The sequence below is a fragment of the Crassostrea angulata genome, chromosome 4 (genome assembly GCF_025612915.1).
Source record: "Crassostrea angulata isolate pt1a10 chromosome 4, ASM2561291v2, whole genome shotgun sequence".
Taxonomy (NCBI): domain Eukaryota; kingdom Metazoa; phylum Mollusca; class Bivalvia; order Ostreida; family Ostreidae; genus Magallana; species Magallana angulata.
This window is the reverse complement of record NC_069114.1, coordinates 2,233,871-2,254,973: the sequence shown is the minus strand read 5'-3', so window position 1 is coordinate 2,254,973 and position 21,103 is coordinate 2,233,871. Positions and strand designations below refer to the sequence as shown.

The window sequence follows — 21,103 nt, the reverse complement described above, 5'->3', positions numbered from 1 at the left end:
TTAGCTGAATTCGACATCTGGATTGAATTAACAAGCTTATTCAATATCAAACAAAAATTAACTTAGTAATATTTTATTAAGTTGTTTGCTGACATCAAATTTGAGATAAAAAAAACAAAGTCAAAATGTCATACCGCGATACTTAAAACAAAACAAATTTAGTGCTAATTCTAATTCCGCATTGCAATAAGATGCGATTTAATTAAGAATGATTGTAACAAAGGTTTAAATGTTCTTCGTTAATTATAAAAATAATTTATGATGCTATATTTTCTTATTTTCCAACCAAAGCTTGAATGTTGATAAAACTCTTTATCCAATATGTTTTGCCGTAAATGTCCTATCTTGATTTTCAAGAAGAAATCAAATTTATTTAATTCACGTAATAAAACCGAAAATAAGCCTCAGATTCCCCCTGGCGAACACAATTGTCCCTCGGAACCATCCCCGGGAAAAGTTTTCTGGAACCGCACATGTCACTGGTACATGTATGAGCACTTTTTGTTAGATAATTAAATTTAAAAAAAAAAGTAAAATATTATTCATTTATTGCATAAAAGTGAGAGAAATATATTAAGTTTTATTCTCCCAAGAAAAAACATAATTCCCGGGGATATCGTAGTTTTTCAAAAGCAATGAGGTCCTGATTATTTGGTTTTCTATGTTATTGTCTCTCTTTTCTTTTATAAATTCGAATCATATAGATAGTTTACTTTAATTGGTTTTTGTGATATACAGAGAATTAAAATGATTATATATTTTTTTTTATTTATACTCTGTCCCAAATATTTGTTTCCACCACTTTTCGCTTGATATTTCGATAATAATAAATACCTTTGTGGTCAAACTACGTTCATCCACTAATAGGGAAAATGTCCAGATTATCTGTTTTAAAACGCCCCCTCTACCGCTTCAGGTTTCAATACACATCCCAAAATAGAAAGTCTACGGAGATTTGGCATTGCATCAGCCATTAATAAGCCCGGATGATAACGTTGAAAAATTGCGCGAGTTGTCCCGAGTACTTCCGAATGGAGAAAAGATGTAAACATTTCCCATTATAAATCTCCGTCAGATTTGTTTTCCTCCCTGTAAACTTTTCTGAGCTAGCTGTGAAAAAGGATAATTTCTCACTGAAGATATTTTCCATTTCATCGATTTCAAGTGAACTTCTTTCACAGGTATGTGTAAAAATCATCGAAATGTGATGGAAGCAATAACTTGGAACAGACTATAATCATATTTGTCGACATCGTATAAGTAGGCTCAGATCGGCTTTTTTTTTTTATACTTTTGGAAAGAAAAATCCCTGGGTTTCTGAAGAGTTGGAATATGATATTCATTCCCCGGGAGACACGACTTGTTCCCCCTGTCGCGTTACTTTCTAGACCAATCAGATGACGCGATATGTAGAATAATTATATTGAGGTATAAAAAAAAATAAAGTACATCTTAAGTCATTGTGTCACAAACATTGAATTAGACGATGCATAAAATTTTCAGAATATCCATTGTACATGTCATTGATTAGATAAAATGAAATGTTTTGCATAATCATTTATTGAAAGTGAAAAAAATATATAGCTCATGTATGCACTGATAAAAATGTGTGTTCAAAATAAATGACCACGGTATCGATAAGAAAAGAAACAATATACATTTATTGCATGATTGTGAGGGAGATATGAAGATTTATTTTCCCGATGGCAACGCCTAAGGAAAATATGATTTTCTGGGGAATAAATTTTCATATTCATATACATGCAAGTATCCCAAACGTTCATTCAATAAATTGTTTATTATACCGAACGACAGGAAAATTTATAATATCAGGCACGTAGCATCAGGCCTGGTCCCCCACTTTTTCTCACAGCAACAAATTTTTTAAAATTTACATATAAAAAATTGAATTATCATGGAGTTGCCCCCCCCCCCCACTTTTTTTAGGATGTAAAAAATTGATATGGATAAGAAAATTAGTATTGAAATTGAAGTTATATACTATGCCAGCCCCCCCCCCCCCCCCCCCATCCCAACCCCCCCCCCCCCCCCACCCCCACGCATTAGGATGACACTTTTTAATGACATGCAAAAATATGACGATGACAAGGAAATATGAAGTTTTATTGCCCTGTCACGTGACTGTCTAGAACCAATCAGATAACACGTTATGCAGAAGTATTATAATGAGGTATAATTGCTAGCGCTCTCGAGCTACGTTACTACGTACTACGTTAGTCTTTTTCATTGGAATACGCATGCTCGACTCCATAGTAGGGGATTCTGGGAATACTGTACTACTGTAGATAAACTGTACCATTTGAATTTCGTTTTATCATTTTCACATGAAGTTGTTTGTTTTATTGTACATGTCAAAAAGTAACAGTAGCTTATGTCTTATTATGCAAAGTTATTTTCAATATTATAATAAATAGTTAGCTTTATCTTGAACTCCAAGCTCGGAAAACAACTTCGGATATGTTTTCCGAGCTTGACGGAAAGGCCTGAGAAGATACAATTGCTACAAAACAGTACCAATGGTTCTTGAAAATTTTCACTTTGAAATTGAAACTACGATAGATACATAATGATTATGTACAATTCCAGTTCACCACTATGCCTTCCTATTTAAAAATATAAACCAATGTTTTAGAAATCTGCTTCTGTGTTTTATGATGGCTACAGCGCTAGCTCACCAATCATTTTAAAAGATAAGCTTATAATAAGATACATTAGTAAGTCCCTGGTCTCACGTTCTTTGAGTTTTCATCTTGTTCTTATGATCAAAGATCAATGGAACGCACCTTCCATGAATTTGTTGATTCACTTAGCGCAATTGACTTTCGTAAGTATACACAAAAATAATTATTTCTTGTGGTAATAATCGTACCGGTCTGTACCAAACTCTTCAATTAAAATGAAAACATACACCCCCCAAAGCTAAAGTCTTACCGTATGATGGACACAGCATGATACCAGAGTATTTTTATGCCTCGGGTAAGTAATTGTTGATGACTAGGGTCCGTTATGGACAATACTTAATGATTTCACATTTACTCTTTTTGCATTGGGATTTTACAGAACTTTTCAAATTTAGACTCCATTGCGGCATTTTCAACCCCCTTCATTTTGGGGTATATTAACTCACGTGTGTACACAAAAAGCCAAACCCGAAAAATTAAGGGCTAACCCCTATTTTGTTTAACATTTTTTGAAAAATTCGTTTTGTTTATGCAATGCAATAATATTACAATGTTAGGGCTATTACAGTAGAACTGTATACGGTGAAGGATTAGTAATGGTGTCTGCGTGATTCCTCTGTGTGTGTACAGATTACGGGTACAGTCGATGAATTGGAGGGGGGTGTTAAAAGATTTATTCTTATCAAAAGCATGGATTAACATTACGATTTCTTTACTTTTTTTGCTGGTAAGATCAGTTTTGGCTAGTTAAGGTCTTCCGTTTCCAACGGAAGACCTTTCTATTATTGTGCGGGAATAAGATTATTCTTATTAGGGTCTTCTGTTTCTAACGGAAGACCCTCTTGTTTTTCTTCGTTTTCTTTTTATTATTATTTTATTAGGGTTTTCCGTTTTCAACGGAAAACCCTTCTGTTATTCTACTGTTTCTTATTATTATTTTTTTTCCCCGCAAATTTTGTGCACGAGATTTCTCGAACATTTTTTTTCAAATTTTTAAAATTCACTTCCGGTTATGAGTTTTTGCCCTTTAATTGAAAATTGAGGGGTCTTTTGTCCAGAGTTGATCTCGGGAACTACAGATGATAAATGCATGAAATTTGGCGAAATTGTCGGTAACATTTTATAGTTTTGCTGGCATGAAAATTTTGGTAACTTCTTTGTTAGTTTTTGAGCTATTTGTCGCCAAAGTTTAAGATTTTTTCGAGGCTGAAATTTTGTTGCTTTTTGTATTATAACTTTTAAACTAAAAATATTTTTTTAAAACACATAGAACAAAAGTTGTTTAGAATAACAAGAGCTTTCATTTAAAATTAAGAAAAAAGGGCTGGCCCCTATAATTAGGGGTCAGCAGTCCATAAACGTTTTTTCTGATAGCTTAAAAAATTATCATTTTATGAAAAAAAATTAAATAGATTACTTTTGATAAATTAGATTTTGTCATTTGGTATGAAATTAAACAAGCTCTGTCCTATATTTATTTGTAATTTCATAAAACAAATATGCGAGAATCGTACATGAACGAGTTAATTGTCTACATAGACACACAAGCGAACAATGCCGCTTCCGGGCGTAGCATTTGTTATTGTTCTGATCAAATTTCACGGTTTTATTCTGTTTATCTAAATCATTTATAAATGCAATGAACATACACAACAACTTATTTAAACGTGCTATGTGTCCGCGCAGAACAAATCGCTGTCGGCGCCCCTGCCTGTAACCCCAAATATAAACAGAGACGAACGGCATTATAGGAAAGACAGAGCCATGGATGGTATCAGGAGAAAACGTACCCAAGAGAAAACGTACCCAGGAGAAAACGTACCCAATTAAACGGGTACGTTTTCTCCAGGAGAAAACGTACCCGGGTACGTTTTCTCCAAGAGAAAACGTACCATATGAAAATCATAATTATACTAATTAATAGTTTTTAATATTTTAAATAATTTTCAAATGCTACTTTTATGCATATTTCAATGCATAGATGTATAGAAATATATTCAAAGCAAATTGACTGTTCAATGTTACATCTCGTAGTACTTTCCATATATATGAATCAAACAAGTATTTAAAAGACTTGGACTTGGTTTTATTTAAGCAACTTTGTTTTATAGATAATTTTTAAAAAAATGTTTAAAAAAACGCGATATCGACTTCTTCAGATACTCATCATTTAGTTCTCCAAATGAGATTGCAATAAAAACTAATTATTTAACGGTTCTGTTCATGGTGGATTAATTGTTGACTAGTTCAAATGCTCAGGCCATGTTCGTGTATGTGTATGTTACAAATTATTGTATGCATTTAAGAACAATAGCAACAAATGATACAAATGTTCATGGTATATTTTATTTTGTTTCATTTAAGAATGTCTGTGAAAACCATTATTTATTATTTTCATAGGGTACGTTTTCTCTTGGAGAAAACGTACCCGGGTACGTTTTCTCCTGGAGAAAACGTACCCGTTAAATTGCGTACGTTTTCTCCTCGGTACGTTTTCTCCTGGGTACGTTTTTTCCGGCATTCCCATGGTTGCCGAAACGCAGAAGAAAAGTTGTGTATTTTTTCGCCGTACATGTTGTACGTTCACGTGCACTTTCAATCCACAGTGAAGCACATTAACATGTACCGGGAACACTACTTCGTATTTGTATATTAAGGAGGGATATATTCTTCATTCTTGTTTGAATCGTTTACGAGGAAATTCTGACAGTCACAGTCAGCTGACAGTAGGCCTACTGTCGGCAGATGTTTACGTTTACATTGATCAGCTGTTGATAAGCTGATAAGAGTTACGAGTAATAACAGAAAAAAGATGGACATTTAAAAATGTGATTTATGTGGATGTTACTGAAGAAGGTAAGTCTTTTTACTCATTTTAAAGTTTGAACTTTCTTGTCTTTAGTGGTTAAAATGTCAGCATGTAAACTAGTTAACATTTAGTCTATAGATGTGTACATTTAAGTACGTGCACACTGTCACTGATGTATGTTATTTTCTTAGTTCAGACAATATAAATCCTTTCAACAGATTTGAATCCCAAATGTTTACCTTTTACTTGTTTTTTTCTTTACTTTTTACCAGAATTTTGTTTCAATTACAATTCAATTTATTGACAAAATCCACATGTGGCGAAAGTCATACATACAGTATACAAATATAGTTAGTACATAGATTTTCCTATGTTATGTGCATCGCGTATGAAGTTACAAATATTTCTCGCTCGAGGTTCATGGGAGACTGGAAAGGATGACCAAATTTATCTATTTAAAAAAAAAACAGTTTGTGAATTTTCAACTCAAAATTCAAAGCAGGGTCTAATTAGAAACACATGATATATTCTTGTGCGGGAGACTTTAAATGTAGACATGAATACCCTGTAGACATAACATCAAGTAAATAAATTGTATACTTCAGAGTTAAAACATGACTTTAATATTTTTATGATGCCGATCATTGTATCATTAGAGAGGTTTAGCAGACCAACGGGTACCCGGTACATGTACTTGAACATGTAGGTTACAAGTTAGAACTATGCGTACCAGTTCACATGATTTTTCTTGTTAAGTAATTATGATGTGTACTTAAATTGTCCTTGTTAATGTTTTAAATGTAATTCTTATATTCTCTTTTTTTAATCTGACTACTGGCAGTACTGGCGTGCGAGCAGTTCTCGCCGAGGACCATTTCTTGCTGGTGCATTGGTACATCATATTTTCATATATAATTTTATGTGTTGATAAAATGACGTAACAATGCACTGGTGAGAAATGGTACTCGGCGATAACTGATCGCACGCCAATATTGATTAATTACAGACATTTTATTTAACACCATTGTTTAAATAATTCTTTATATATGTGACAGTCAGACTGGTTTGAATACCAGTGCCAAATAGCTCAGTTGGTAGCTAGAGCACCTGACTAGAGATTCAGGGGGCCCAGGTTCGAATCCCAGTCTGTTCCGTCATTATTTCTCCCATCTTGTACATATATATCAGATATACATGTATAACAGATGATCTTAAGAGTCATCACATGTTTTGGAAGATGCAATAAGTTTTAAAAACATTAACTTTACAACACAATACATTTAAGTGAATATTTATGTTTCTTGATATTATTTGGTGAGGTTTTCTTGACAGCGTCGCATTTAAGTCAGTGTCAGCTACATTATGCATAAACAATTTACCCGCTCCTAAACCACAAACTTTCTTATTAGTGGATTTAGGTTACCACTGATTGTTTGCTGTTGCAGGAGACTAATAATATATGCACAGACAAAACACAATGAACTTATCAGAGAATGAAAAATTCATCGAGTTACTTTCAACTGTTGGAATTCGGGTATTTTTTTTTAAAATTTACATACTTGTGACAAAACATATATGTGGTACATACAGCTGTAGCTTTATGAAGAAAATTTGGGTTAGACCATATATAGCTACCATGCAAGCTAAATGATATTTACAAAAAACTTTCAATTTATGGCGCACGAAATATACGCTAGTTTTATAAAGATTGACATACATGTAATGTACCACATTCTGTGAAATATAATCTATTAAAAACTCTTTATTAAGTTTACTCGTACATGTTTTATGCGTATTACACATAGTATATTTTAAAACTTGTAATTTATAAGAAAAGAAACAAAACCATTGCTAAATTTATTTGCAAAAAAACAAACCAGTAGAATTGATAAAACATGGTATACCAGAAGCTAATACATGTACCTTGACGCTGTTCGGATGGGTAATACATGTAATCCTTTGCAATTTACGAATTGAGATATTGACTGTTGCACTACAAGTAATAAACTCTCTCTCTCTCTCTCTCTCTCTCTCTCTCTCTCTCTCTCTCTCTCTCAATCTCTCTTTCAATTTGATAAGTGTCTATGCCTAAGAATTTTTTTTAATGTTGCCTAAATGTTATGTCATGTATTGGGATATGTCATACTTATTACACTGCATGGTCGGTGTATTTTTTTCCAGAAATACAATGCATATGTTAATGTAAACACAGCTATTACTAGTACATGTATGTAAACACAGCTAATTTTTGTTTTATTTCAGCTCAAAACGGACTCTTGTTACCACATGGCACCACATGGCTTTTACCGGTACCTATTAATTATAGTGGATCAGCTCTTGAGGTTAACCTGTCACCTCTACCCACATGCATATTCCTTGTGTTCTACAGACTATTTACTGGTAATTCAAATTAAATCGGATAATGCAAAAACAATAATGGAACTTTAAGAAAGCATCATGCCATGTTGTGGTTTGTGTTTGATAAGAAATTATGAAAAACAAAATTAAGGCTGTTTAAAGAAATTCATAATTGTTGTGGAAAAATGTTTTTCAATAAAAATATGCAATTATGTTTCCTTTATTTTTTATTTCATAAAGATATTAAGATGTGTTTACATAATTGAAAAATCAACCCCCCCCCCTTCCAATTGTCTGCATTAAGATTACATGTAGGATATGTAAATGTACATTTGACTTTGAAATAACATCTGCTATGATAATTACTTTTGCAATGAACAAGAAACAACCTATTTCTACCTTTCTAAGGTATATATGCATAAAAAAAGTAGAAAAACATGTCAAATTTGAACATTTTTCATGGAAATCAACTCGATCTGTCTCCAGCTACCTGGGTGTGTTTGAATTTAATTTTAATTTAAGGCAGATGTCTAACTTGTAGGTTGTAACTTACTGTTTTAGCATGGTTAGAAGGAGACTAGAAATCAGAATAGATTAGATATTCACTAAATATGATTGTAAGCTTACTTTTTTCATGTAAACAAGAAATCACAAGCAGGACAGCTGTCTATTTGTTAATAAAAATGGTACAAATCATACAATGAACAAATAAAGATCAAATTTTAGAATCATTGATGATTGTTTTCAAATATGTGTGAGAAATGACTCAAGGAAATTGCCACAAGTTTCATAAAATTAGGTAAAACATTTCAAACCATTACTTTTTGTGAAAATCAAAAGATGGGGGGGGGGTATACATGTAAGGGCATTTCTAAGTGATGTGAAGCTTTTTATCATGATTATATCATGTAGATGTATGTTGTATTGAATACGATTTCTTTTTAAAGGTGGTTGAACAACAATTGACCTCTAAAAGGTCAGGTAAAGATGTTTTACTATGGAGAACCCTATAAATCTGTGTTTACTTAAGGAAATTGGAAATGGTGGGTTCACTTAAATGGCCATATTTTTATTAAACCTCAATGGAATTGGCAAGATGTGGTATTCTTTTTCTCAGAATTGCATTAGCTTTCTTATTCTAAGACAAACCGTCTTTTCATAAAATGTTAGTGTATTAAGTTAAAGGTACAAGGAACAGTTTCGGATAAAGTACCGTCAATATTTTTATAAAATTGAGAGTGACTGTACTTGAAGGTTTATCAGTGTTGCGTAGATTCATGAAATGAATTTTAATGATTATCATTAGTTAGAGGGATGTCTCTTGTTGGAATTGGTATAAAGCAATATTAAGGCCATATTGTTGGAATTGGTAAGCAATATCAAGGCCCCTAATTTTAAGTACATGAGAAGCAGTAAATAAATGAATTGTGAAACTTGCGGCTATGACTGTTGTGTTGACTTTACACAGTGAAATTGAAGATTACAAACACAGGTTATATAACATGAAATGTAGGTGGATGGGATATTATAAACCTACCTACTGGGTATGAGGACAAAAGCAAGTTTTTTGTCCCCCAAGACAGCAACTATTTCATGAGTTGGCAAAGCCAAGGGAAATAGTTGCTGTGGAGTGGGACAATAAACTTGCTAATGTCCGAATAGTCAGTTAATTTGTATTTTATTATACCAAAGAAAACTTTATTTGTCAGCGATACAGAATTTCTTGATGATAAACAAATTAGAGTTATCAAACTTTGTATTTAATGCAGCGATCTGATTAGGTCAGAGGTGTTCCTGCTGATGAATGGTTTTGATGACTATTCACCATGGGCATATAGCATGGATAATATTTCAAATTAGATAAAAAAAGCATGTTTATGTGGGCGCCTTCTAGTTATCAGTTGATGTCCGTCTGTCCATCCGAGATTGCTTGACCGGAGCATAGCTTCTCTCCCCTTGGCCCAATCTGGCTCATACCTCATCCACAGGGTTCCTTTGTGTAAAGGATGTGCAGTGACCTTGAACCATGTTCTAAGGTTAAGGTCATAGCAAAATTAAATATATAAAATCCTGTCTGGGGCATATCTTCTCTCCCCTTGGTCCAATCTGGCTAATACTCACAGAGTGTCTCTATGGTTAAATGATGTGCAGTGACCTTGAATGAAATTTCTAGGTAAATGGTGAAGATCATATCGGATCATGCAAAAATCCTTCTTTCAGAGCTTATATACTTTCCACTAACCTCTATTTGGCTAAGACTTCACATAAGCAGATGTTTTGAGTAAACGGTGTGTAGTGACCTTGAACCTATTTTCAAGGTAAACTGTGAAGGTCATAGCAGAATTATATATAAAAAAAATCCTTGTCCGGAGTATATTTTCTCCCCCTTTGCTCCAATCAGGCTCATACTTCACCCACATGATGCCTCTGATCAAAGGATTTGCAATGACCTCGAATGATATTTGTAGATCAAGTGTCAAGGTCATATCAGATCACACAGAAATCCATATATTTTAAGAGCATATATATACTCTCCTTTAAGCCCCTATTTGGCTAATATTTTACCTAAACAGAGCTTATTGGTTAATGGCGTACAATGACCTTGAACCAAGTCAATGTGAAGGTCATAGCAGATATTTTTAAAATTAGTTTTAGACTGTAGATTATTTCCAAGATATGCTTAATCTTGGTCAGATTGCACAAAATGCCTGTATGTTAGGGGGAATGAAATTGATTTAGAAGTTCTATGCCAGCTGGAAAAATTTCAATTTATGGGTCAAGGTCAAAGCAAAATTCTCTTAAATAACATCAGCGGGGCCCTTTGAAATGTTCACCATTTCAATGTTGTCTGGTTCATTGTAATTTTACATAGACAATATTCACAGAGGTATAATAAAGAAAAACTTACATCAATAAGTTTCTGACAATTGATGATGCAACAAGCACACAGTACGAAAGGTCAACCCTTTGAAATGCAATGAAGAGGAAAAATTGCTCAGAATTATGTTTTAAACAAAATTTTTGGTTGGTGGCCCTGTTAAGGAGTTTAAGGATTCGGCCCCTAAAACACAGTGTTTCAGATATAACTTGAACGGTCAACAATTCTTGAACACTTGTTGAACAAAATATGTTTATATTTACGAGACCTTTTATTTGATATCAAAAATATGACTGGTCCCTCAAGTTAGGGGCTAGGAAGGCTCAAAAGCTTAACTTTTTCCAGAGCAATATTTTGTCATTAATCATAAATGCTGAAAGAGCTTATCAACCTCAATTTAAAACTGAAATCCATTTCTTATTCGGACGATTGAATGCGGGATATAATCATTAAAAAATGATTTTTACAGAAATTTTAATTTTGCATTCTGGATTAAGAAAAAAGATATTAGTTCAAGGTAAAGTTAACTTGTACCTTAAATGTAGTTTATATCAATTTGTTAAGACGTTCTTGAAATGGTTAATGTTTTTTGTTAATTCATACTTAATACCATTCGGGTTTTGTTAAGTCGTACCAAGAATCATTTTGGGGGGTCTGAAATTTTGTTGCTTTTTGTATAATAACCTTTAAACAAAAAATATTTTGTTCATACATATTGAACAAAAGTTGTTCAGAATAACGAGAGCTTTCATTTAAAATTAAGAAAAAAGGGCTGGCCCCTATAATTAGGGGTCAGCAGCTCATACACGTATTTTTCTGATAGCAAAAATCGTTATCATTTTATGAAAAAAAATGAATTCAGTTATTGTTAATATATTAAATAATGTCATTTGGTATCAAATTTTAAAAAGTTCTGTGCCCTATTTTTTTTCAAATTTCATAAAACTAATATGTGTGAATCGTACATGAACGAGTTGATATGTCTACATAGACACACAAGCGAACAAATGCCACTTTAAGGCCCAGGTATTTACTGCATTACGTTGTATTGCGTCTTAGATAAATTGTTGTGATTTAATTTCATTTTTTTCATCTATATTATTTATGAATTCAATGAACACACATTATTTAAACGTTTTATGTGCAACTATTTGTCGGGGCGCCCCTGTTTGTAACCCCCCCCCCCCCCGCGCGCGCCGAATGTAAACGGTAACGAACGGCATTGTAGAAAAGAGAAAGCTGTAATGCAGAAGAGAAGTTGTGTATTCTTTCGGTGTACACATGCATTTTCTAGTTATTGTGAAACATATGAACATGCACAGGGAACAATATTACATATTTGTATAAGGAGGGATATATTTTCGTGTGAATCGTTTACGAGGAAATTCTGACAGCCACACTTCTGTCGACCATGTCGACGGATGTTTATATTTCCATTGATCAGCCGTTGATAAGCTACGAGTAATAAAGGGGAAAAGATGGACATTATAGTTTGTGATCTATGTGGATGTTACTGAAGAAGGTGAGGATTTTTATTTCTTTTAAAGTTTTTTGTCTATAGTGGTTAAAATGTCAGCATGTTAACTGGTTAACATTTAGTCTATAGATGTACAAGTAAGTACGTGCACACTGTCACTGATGTATGTTATTTTTCTAGTCCAGACAATTTAAATCCTTTTAACAGAATTGAATCCCAAATGTTTTACCTTTCACTTGTTTTTTTTTCTTTCCTTTTTACCAGAATTTTGTGTAAATTACAATTCAATTTATTGAGAAAATCCACATGTGGCGAAAGTCATACATACAGTATACAAATATACATGTAGTTGGTACTGTACATAGATTTTCTTATGTTATGTGCATCACGTATGAATTTACAAATATATCTATTCTTGATGATTTAACATCTGCTGGGTTAAGAATTTTATAAGAATTACAGAGTTAGTTGTCTTTGTTATGGTGTGGGTGTTTTAATACTATAGTGTAGCGTTTCCGAGTTTTATATATTAATCCACTTTAATAATTTCCTTATGTTTAGTAGCGTAATGTAAATCTTTGTATAATATTCCATAGTAATTAATTTCTTCTCATAAGATAAACGCAATTCAAAAAGATACAAATGTTTATTTAAAATCCAAAAGTAGAATAAAATATAATCCAAATGAAAATCACATGATAAATCCAAAATACGTGTAAATGAATGAAAGGCACTAAAATCCAAATAAACAATCAGAACATTTCTACTCTCCCTTCTCTCTAATTATCCCGGCTATATATACCCAATTACTCCTCTCACTCCTCCTTAACTCCCCATGAACTTTCCTAAGGTTAAGCTATAAATCTAAAGACTATAAATCACTACTCCCCTTGCTCCCCACACTATCTATTATCTAACACTCTCCTCCTAATGCAATTAACTGCTCCCCATGACCTGTTCACAGTCAGGATTAACAAAGCAATTAATCTAAGCTTAGGGATACGCATAAAATAATGAAAACAAACTAATCTACTGGATAAAATTCAATAAAAAATAGAAAAGTATCAAAATAATGCTACATTTCCCCCTAATTAGATTTTGCACACCGTTCAAAATAGAAAAATGCAAATTAAAAAAAAAATATACGCTTGAATAAAATATGCCTTTCAAACATAAAATCAACATACAAAAATATGTAAAAATCAAAACCAAAAATAATACATTTATAAAATAAGCAAGAATAAAAGAAAAAAAATCTAACAATGCTACGAAAAAACATTATAAGAACAAATATTCACGGTTCATAGTTTTTTTTTTTTACATTATGTTTACAGTTTATTTACAGAAGTCACTCCATGGTAAGTCGTCAGGTTAAGCAAATAAAAAACCTGTTACGGAATTAGTTTATCGGGTCAGAAATCACAATTGGCTCGTTTCGCAGGACAGATAAGGCAACACATCGTTTTGATATGCTAATGAAGGGATAATGAGTTATGACGTCATAATATACGCCCCGCCTATGTATTACCATATATAGAACATATACCGAAAACAGCAGTTTAAGCATAAAATACGGCTTATTTAATACTTCATAAGCAAAATATAACTACGAATCACTCATGTGTGTTTTTATAAGTTTACAACAATCAGAATATACGAAGAATTTCCATAACGCATCTGTCGTATGGGTGTGAATCTGCGTCCCAAAAGCGCTCATCAGACGATGTAAACACGTGTAGCTGGTATTCCTGATGATGGCGATCTTTTGATGATTTATCAGGTATGTAGAATAGATATACAGTGTATTTGTAATATACCAGATAGCTCAATAACTATTTTATTGTGATTTTATACTGTTGATGCATTTCTGATCGACTTAATATGTTGTTTCGTTCAAAACATGAGGAGAGACTGCATTGTTTACATTTAGGCCTATACAATGTACATTGTACATGTAGCTTTATTGCCAGTCCGTTAAATTGTTGATCATTTTCACCAATCGACACGAATCAGTTCATAGTACTTGTACTGACAATATTTAGCTTTACACAGTTGTTTGTTTTTATTTCAATTTGTAAGTAAACAATACAAAGACTGTGTGAAAACAGCCGATTTGATTTTCTGAAAATCAGTACAGCTAGTGCAGGCTAAAAATTGCTGATTTCATTTCCTGGAAATTGATGAACAGCTGATCAATAACACCTTTCTACTGTGTTCAAAATTCTTCCATGACAGTTCATTTGTATTTTTTACACATTCATCCAGTTGATATATTAAGATGTTTATGCACATTAATTCTTAATTATTACTAGTTTGTTTTTAGAACTCAGTATATTACTACCATAACACTGTTTGAAATCTTGTCACCTGGGCTCATACTTATGATGCTGTACTATTGGTTATAAAAAGAACCCAAATGATAATAAACAAATGACTGCATGTCTCCATCTGATTTTCTCCGAATGAGGAATCTACATTCATGGTCATATATGATATTGTTTGTGTAGAATGTGCATATGTAACTTTCAAATAAAATTTGAAGTGTTGGTCATTTACCCATCCATGCATAATATATGTAGACTTTTCACAAAAATGTTTAAATTACTGTTGACATGTCCTTATATGCATGTAAATTAAATTGTATGACTTCTCATAATTATATTTTGTTATTTGCAGAGTAATTTGAAAAGCGTCACACTGATTTGAAAAAAAAAGGCTGGAAGAAAATGTAAGTAAATAACATACATGTATAAGTTCAATAATTTATCATTGAAATAATGACCAATCTGATTATTCTATGAGACAATTCAATTTAAAAAAGTATTTTCAAGTACGAATGGTTTCATTTAAAGTTTAAAAATGATTGATATAAACCTATGTTATTTATAAATCTACAATTTTGAATATTGCTCATCAACAAATCAACAATACATGGTATGTTTTAATTCACACTGACTGCACCAGCATTTCTGTATATGATATCAACCAATCAAATCTGATTCAGTTGTGTGTGTGTGTGTGTGAGAGAGAGAGAGAGAGAGAGAGAGAGAGAGAGAGAGAGAGAGAGAGAGAGAGAGAGAGGTGCATTTTTAAGGTCAGCCCGGGTAAAATAAAGGGGTGCAATTAAACTAATATCATGCACATATCAGGGGTGAGGATGCGAATAATTTCAAATCGATCGAACTGAAAAGCTGCATTTGAATTTGTGCAAAATTAAATGCACATCTAAACATAATGAAATGTTTATTAAGATAAATAAATTCCATTGACTATCAAATTGTAGAAAATCCTCCATTTCAGTCTTTCAGCCATTTTGATAACAAGTTAAACTTACTGAAATATATATAATTTTCATTTTAGCTGGTACCTGCTTTGTCTTGAGATTTACATAAATGATGTTCTTATTGATGATCATTTACCCGCACCCTTATCCTGGTGTCATATACAAGATGAAATGATGGAAAGAAAAACCTGAACTTTAGGAACAGGAAGACTGTGTTTTTGAAGAGAGAAGAGGACCAGAATTAAGAAGTCATACAATAAACACATTGACATCATAAAAAGAAATTGCAATTTTGAGTTTGCATGCATATGTCAGGTTAAAATGTTGTCACAGAATTTTTTATCAGAAGGTCCCTTTATCTTCTTAAATTAATAAAACAAATGAACCAAATATAAATGTTTCTATATATATTATTTTGTTTGAGAAGTGGAAAGGGGATGGTATGTAAATGGTCGGGAGAGAGAGTCTCTCACATAGGATAATTCAGACTTATTTAAATTCAATATATTGATGTGAACCAAAAATGGCTTTTGATCGCCTTGTTGCAGGATTTACACACTCTCTTTCCTTTCTCGGTAATGAGAAATGAGCGTTTAGAATTTATTTTGTGAATGAATAGATATGCTAACCCTCCCCCTCTTCTTAATCTTAATCATTCTGCATGTGTTGAATAAAAATGAAAGTCAATTTTAATGAGTGTTTAAATTACAAGTGTAACATGTGTAATACAAAGGTGAAAACTGTTGATTGCTTATGGGGGATGGGAAAAAGGCCTCTTACATGGGCAGATCTACATGTATAGTCCCCGTGGCAAATTCTAATTTAATTCACAATTTACATAGTAAAACACCATGGTACCTGGCCCCTGGCAAACAGAATAAAGTTACCCCTTTGAACCCCCTCCCCAGAATAATATTAACAGACCCAAGCAGTGCTATAGAATATGCAGTTATTGGGCAAAGGCTGCACATAAATAATGAAAAAATACTCCATATCTTATTTTTTAATATATATTATGAGAACAATTTAGTTAGTATATTAATATCAGGGGCTTCATTTGTCTCTGTTGACATCTAATCCCTCAAATAATTGTGTACAATTAGCTCTTATATATTTTTCTCCCATTACTAAAAAAATATTAAGAAACCAATAACTCCGCGAATGCGGTTAACGAAGAGAACTGATACACAACGGTTTTTTGTTTACATCCATGATACAACAGAGGAAATGCGGACGATTCATCGTAACCATCTTGTCTCTTTTAAAATAAATAAAACAGAAGCACTATGTTTAAATAACCATTTACATAATGTACTGTTGAAACATATCTTAAAATTAATTCGGATTATGTGATAAAATGACATCGCGCCTATATCAAAAGAGTTATCGCTCAAAGGGTTACCTCCCCTTTTGGGATCACTTGTGCGTTTGAAATGTGTATTGATTTGAGAGGACTTCTAAATTGAGAAATTAAATGCAAAAGTTCAAGTGCAAGACGGCTATAGATATTATTAAACTTGGTATGATTTTCTTCCCTTTTACGAGTTCTTTATAAAAATTGATGCTCATTTGTTGAGAGACGAAGGTTTACTTTATAATTTTAATGAAAATATACAAAAATGCACTATTTTAGGAACAAGTAGCCAGTTTTTAAAGAAATATACATAACTAGTAAACTTTACAACTGAATGAGCATTGATTTCTATGATGTAAGGATAATTTTGAATATGTTGCCATATTACTTACTCTTAAATTTCTTTGCCTTGCCCTTGAACTTTTTGTCTCATTTTAGCATTGACCCTAAAATGTCACGTGACCGACAAATTTAGACATGGTCAAGTAAAGGAGACCCATATCTTTACAATAACACCCAAAATAGTTTAGAACTATTCATAATGCAGAAATGAATAGACAAAAGCAAAACGACCTCCTTTTACTGCTGTTTAAAAGCAAAATGTTACCTTAAGGTAGCTCCATACTCGTAAAATTCTCTGAGGAAAGTTGAAAAACTGAACTGATTTCGACTTAATAGACTTAAATGTCATCAATTGTTAGAAAAAATATACATGTCATCACACTTTTTGAGATTCCAGATAAACATAAACTAAAGCATATTTTAGCATTAGAAAAATGTATTTTTTTTGGTTAAAAGTAAAATCTTGTAGGCAGAAATTTGTTTTTCTTCTTTAATTTTAATGTCAACTTTATCAGAAAATTAAAATTACAAAAATATTTTTAAATTAATCGTTGATATAAGAAAAACTATAGCATTTAGACATACAACTGAGAGAAAAGTCAGAAAAAGAGTTATTTCCCCTTTGCATAGATAAAATATATAAAAATTTGGAAATTTAGTATAAAATTAAGTGCGAAAATATCTTGAACCTACCAATATTTCTAATTACATCCATGTGATTATATTCACATAAAATAAATAAAACTATCTTGCACAATTTTTAAAGAATTCAAAGTTTTACAAAAAAGTGTGACGTCACAGAACACTGGATCTACTTTAACTGTCCTGCGTTTACGATTCATCCATAAAATCGTTTAAAAAGTTCGAAAATACTTCATATGGAGAAACTTCCCTCATTTCTTCGGTGTAAGAAAAGTTAATTTCTTTCATAACTTCAGTTCTTCCGTCTTCATATGACACTGTTTTCTTAATTAATTGAATGGTCATCGAATTTTTCTATTCGGATATTTGAATTTCTGGTGTTGGACTTTCGGATGTTGGAATTTCTGGTGTTGGACTTTCGAATGTTGGAATCTCTAATGTTGGACTTTCGGGTGTTGGAATTTCTGAAGTTGGAATGTTGGATGTTTCCTCACACTCGGAAACAAATTGTTCAGCGTTGTTTTTGTTCAGAAATAAATCTTCCTCAAATGATTCTTCATCAGACAAAATGTCCTCATAAATTGCACTGTGGATGGTATAGTCCATGGTTGAATTTACAACTAATCCTGTTTCAATGGGAAACTCTTCTAAATCGTCTAAAATTTCTGTTAAACTATGTTGATTAAAGAAATGTCTTTTAAGATTAGAATTCCTGGTGAAAATTCTTCCACAAATATCACAGTTGAAAATTTTCTTTGTCGAAAAATGATGTTCTTCTAAATGTCTCTGTAAATTCCTTTTGTATTTACAAGTTATGTTACATTCAAAACATTGGTACATCTCTGTGGGTACATATCCAAATGTTTATGTTCTGAATCGGGTTGGGGTTTTTATAATCCTGCCATGTCTTGTCTTCTTTTGTTCCATCTGTTTTGGTGGTGACAAATGTCCATCATTCTCCTCCCTGCTCCTCTCTAACGGTAATTTTTGCATTTTATCTGTATCTGGCAAGGTGGTTTTGCTCTCAGAATTTTCACTAATGTCTGAATGGTCTTCATTGTTCTCTCCTGCCACTTCATCACTAGGATATAAATTTGGAATAATGACATCAGAATCACCTTCCGGACACTGGCGAATTATACGCTGAAGTTTCAAATACACAGTTTTATTCACTTGCAATGGTTTCAGATTGTCTGCATGAATCACAACAGGTTTAGAATAAATAGAATGTTGAATCCTGTATAACACATCACTAAGTTTTTTAATCACTATCCACGGTCCACTCCAATTTCTTGTCAATTTAAGTTTTGTTCCTAGTATCTGTTGTGGTTGGAAACGACACACAATATCACCAACACAATACTTGATATTTTTCACATTAAGATCGTAACACCTCTTCTGATTTTGGCTGTTTTTCTTTGTTTCTTCCCTCGCAACTTCATGACACTGTTCTAATTCTTGCTTTAACTCACGGACATATTTATGGTAGTTGATTTGATCACTAATGACACTGTTATCCTGATCACAGAATAAATTCACAGGCATCACCATTTCTTATCCATATAACATTCTGAACGGACTTATTCCAGTTGTTTCATGCACTGTACTGTTGTAAGCCATTGAAATTCCATCAATGAATTTGTCCCAATCATTCTGATGTAATGAAATGTATTTTGACAGCATATCCTTTATTGTGCGGTTCAACCTTTCTACCATTCCATCTGATCTTGGATGAAACGGAGTTGTACGGGTTTTATGGATTCCAAGTAATGAACACAAGTTTTGAAAAAGTTGACTTTCGAATTGTCGACCTTGATCTGTATGCAAAGCATAAGGGCATCCATAACGTTTAATCCATCCTTTGAATATAACATTGGCTACAGTTTCGGCTTCCATATTTGGAAACGGGAATATTTCCACAAATTTGGTAAAGTAATCTGCTACCATAAGAATATACACATTTCCACTCTCAGATTTTGGAAACGGTCCAGCGATGTCTGCTGCAATTCTTTCCCAACGTCCTCCAGTTATAAATGATTCCATAGCACTCCGTTTTTTTTCGTTGTGGGTTTTTCCTTTCTTCACACACATGACACGATTTCACATAATTGGTCACAAATTCGCGAATTTTTGGCCAATAATACGAACTTTGATTCATTTTTCGAATAATCCTCTGAATTCCAAGATGTCCAGAGACTGGCGAATCATGTAGATACCACATCACTACGTCACGCATATTCTTTGGTGTACAAATCCTTAATTTCACATCTTCAATTTCAACCCACTTGATACACAAAACACGTTGATATATCTCTAATATTTCCCATCTGTTATACCAAAATTTGCACTCGGGGTCACTTTGTCACTTCACTAGTAGGTGGTTTATTTTCAGATCCATATTTTTCATATAATTGAAGAATAGGTCCAATTCCTGCGTCATTTTCTTGTTGTTTTCGGATTTCCTCATAAGTAAGTTGTAAATCAGGCATTTCTCGTTGTTTTGCGCGACGTGGACGATTTTGTTTTCTGTTTTTTCGTTGTTACTTCCTCAGGCTCAGAATCAATTTTTTCTTCATTTGTCACATTGAATAGCTGAAAAATATCACATATGATGTCGTTCGTCATTTTGGTCTCATTTGAATTTTCCCGCAGATCTTTCACACGTGTCACAAAATCACCATCATAATCTTTATGAATTTCTTTACACTGTTTACACATTCCCTCAGTTGATCCTTCTTTGGGTAATCTTGTAAGTGCATCAGCATTTGCATGTTGTTTTCCTGCCCGATGAAAGATTGTAAAGTTATATGGTCCTAATTGTTGTAACCATCGGCATATTTGTCCATCTGGTTCTTTGAATTTATGAAGCCAAGTTAACGATCCGTGATCCGTTCTCAAGATAAATTCTCTTCCTAACAATAAATGCTTATAATATTTCACAAAGTAAATCACTGCCAACATTTCCTTTCGGGTTACACAATAGTTTTTCTCAGCGGTGCTCAATGTTCTACTTCCATAAGCTATAACATTTTCTCTTCCATTCTGAATTTGTGAAAGAACACATCCTATGGCCCCATTACTTGCATCTGTGTCTAGAATAAAACTTCCATCATTAATATCTGGATATCCTAAAATTGGCGCATTTTGTAATTTCTTCTTTAGTTCTTCAAAAGCTCGATCACACTCCTCTGTCCATATCCATTTGTTGTTTTTGCTCGTTAGAGAGTGCAAACATTTTGCAATACTGGCAAAATCCTA

At 32.9% G+C, this 21,103-nt stretch overlaps 1 long non-coding RNA gene across 1 annotated transcript; it reads left to right on the top strand.

Annotated features, from left to right (window-relative positions):
* Positions 1-13,671: 13,671 nt before the first annotated feature.
* LOC128181053 (uncharacterized) lies at positions 13,672-15,855 on the top strand. Its single transcript, XR_008243274.1, has 3 exons — positions 13,672-14,004; positions 14,901-14,952; positions 15,585-15,855. It is a non-coding gene; the product is annotated as an uncharacterized LOC128181053 (long non-coding RNA).
* Positions 15,856-21,103: the final 5,248 nt, after the last annotated feature.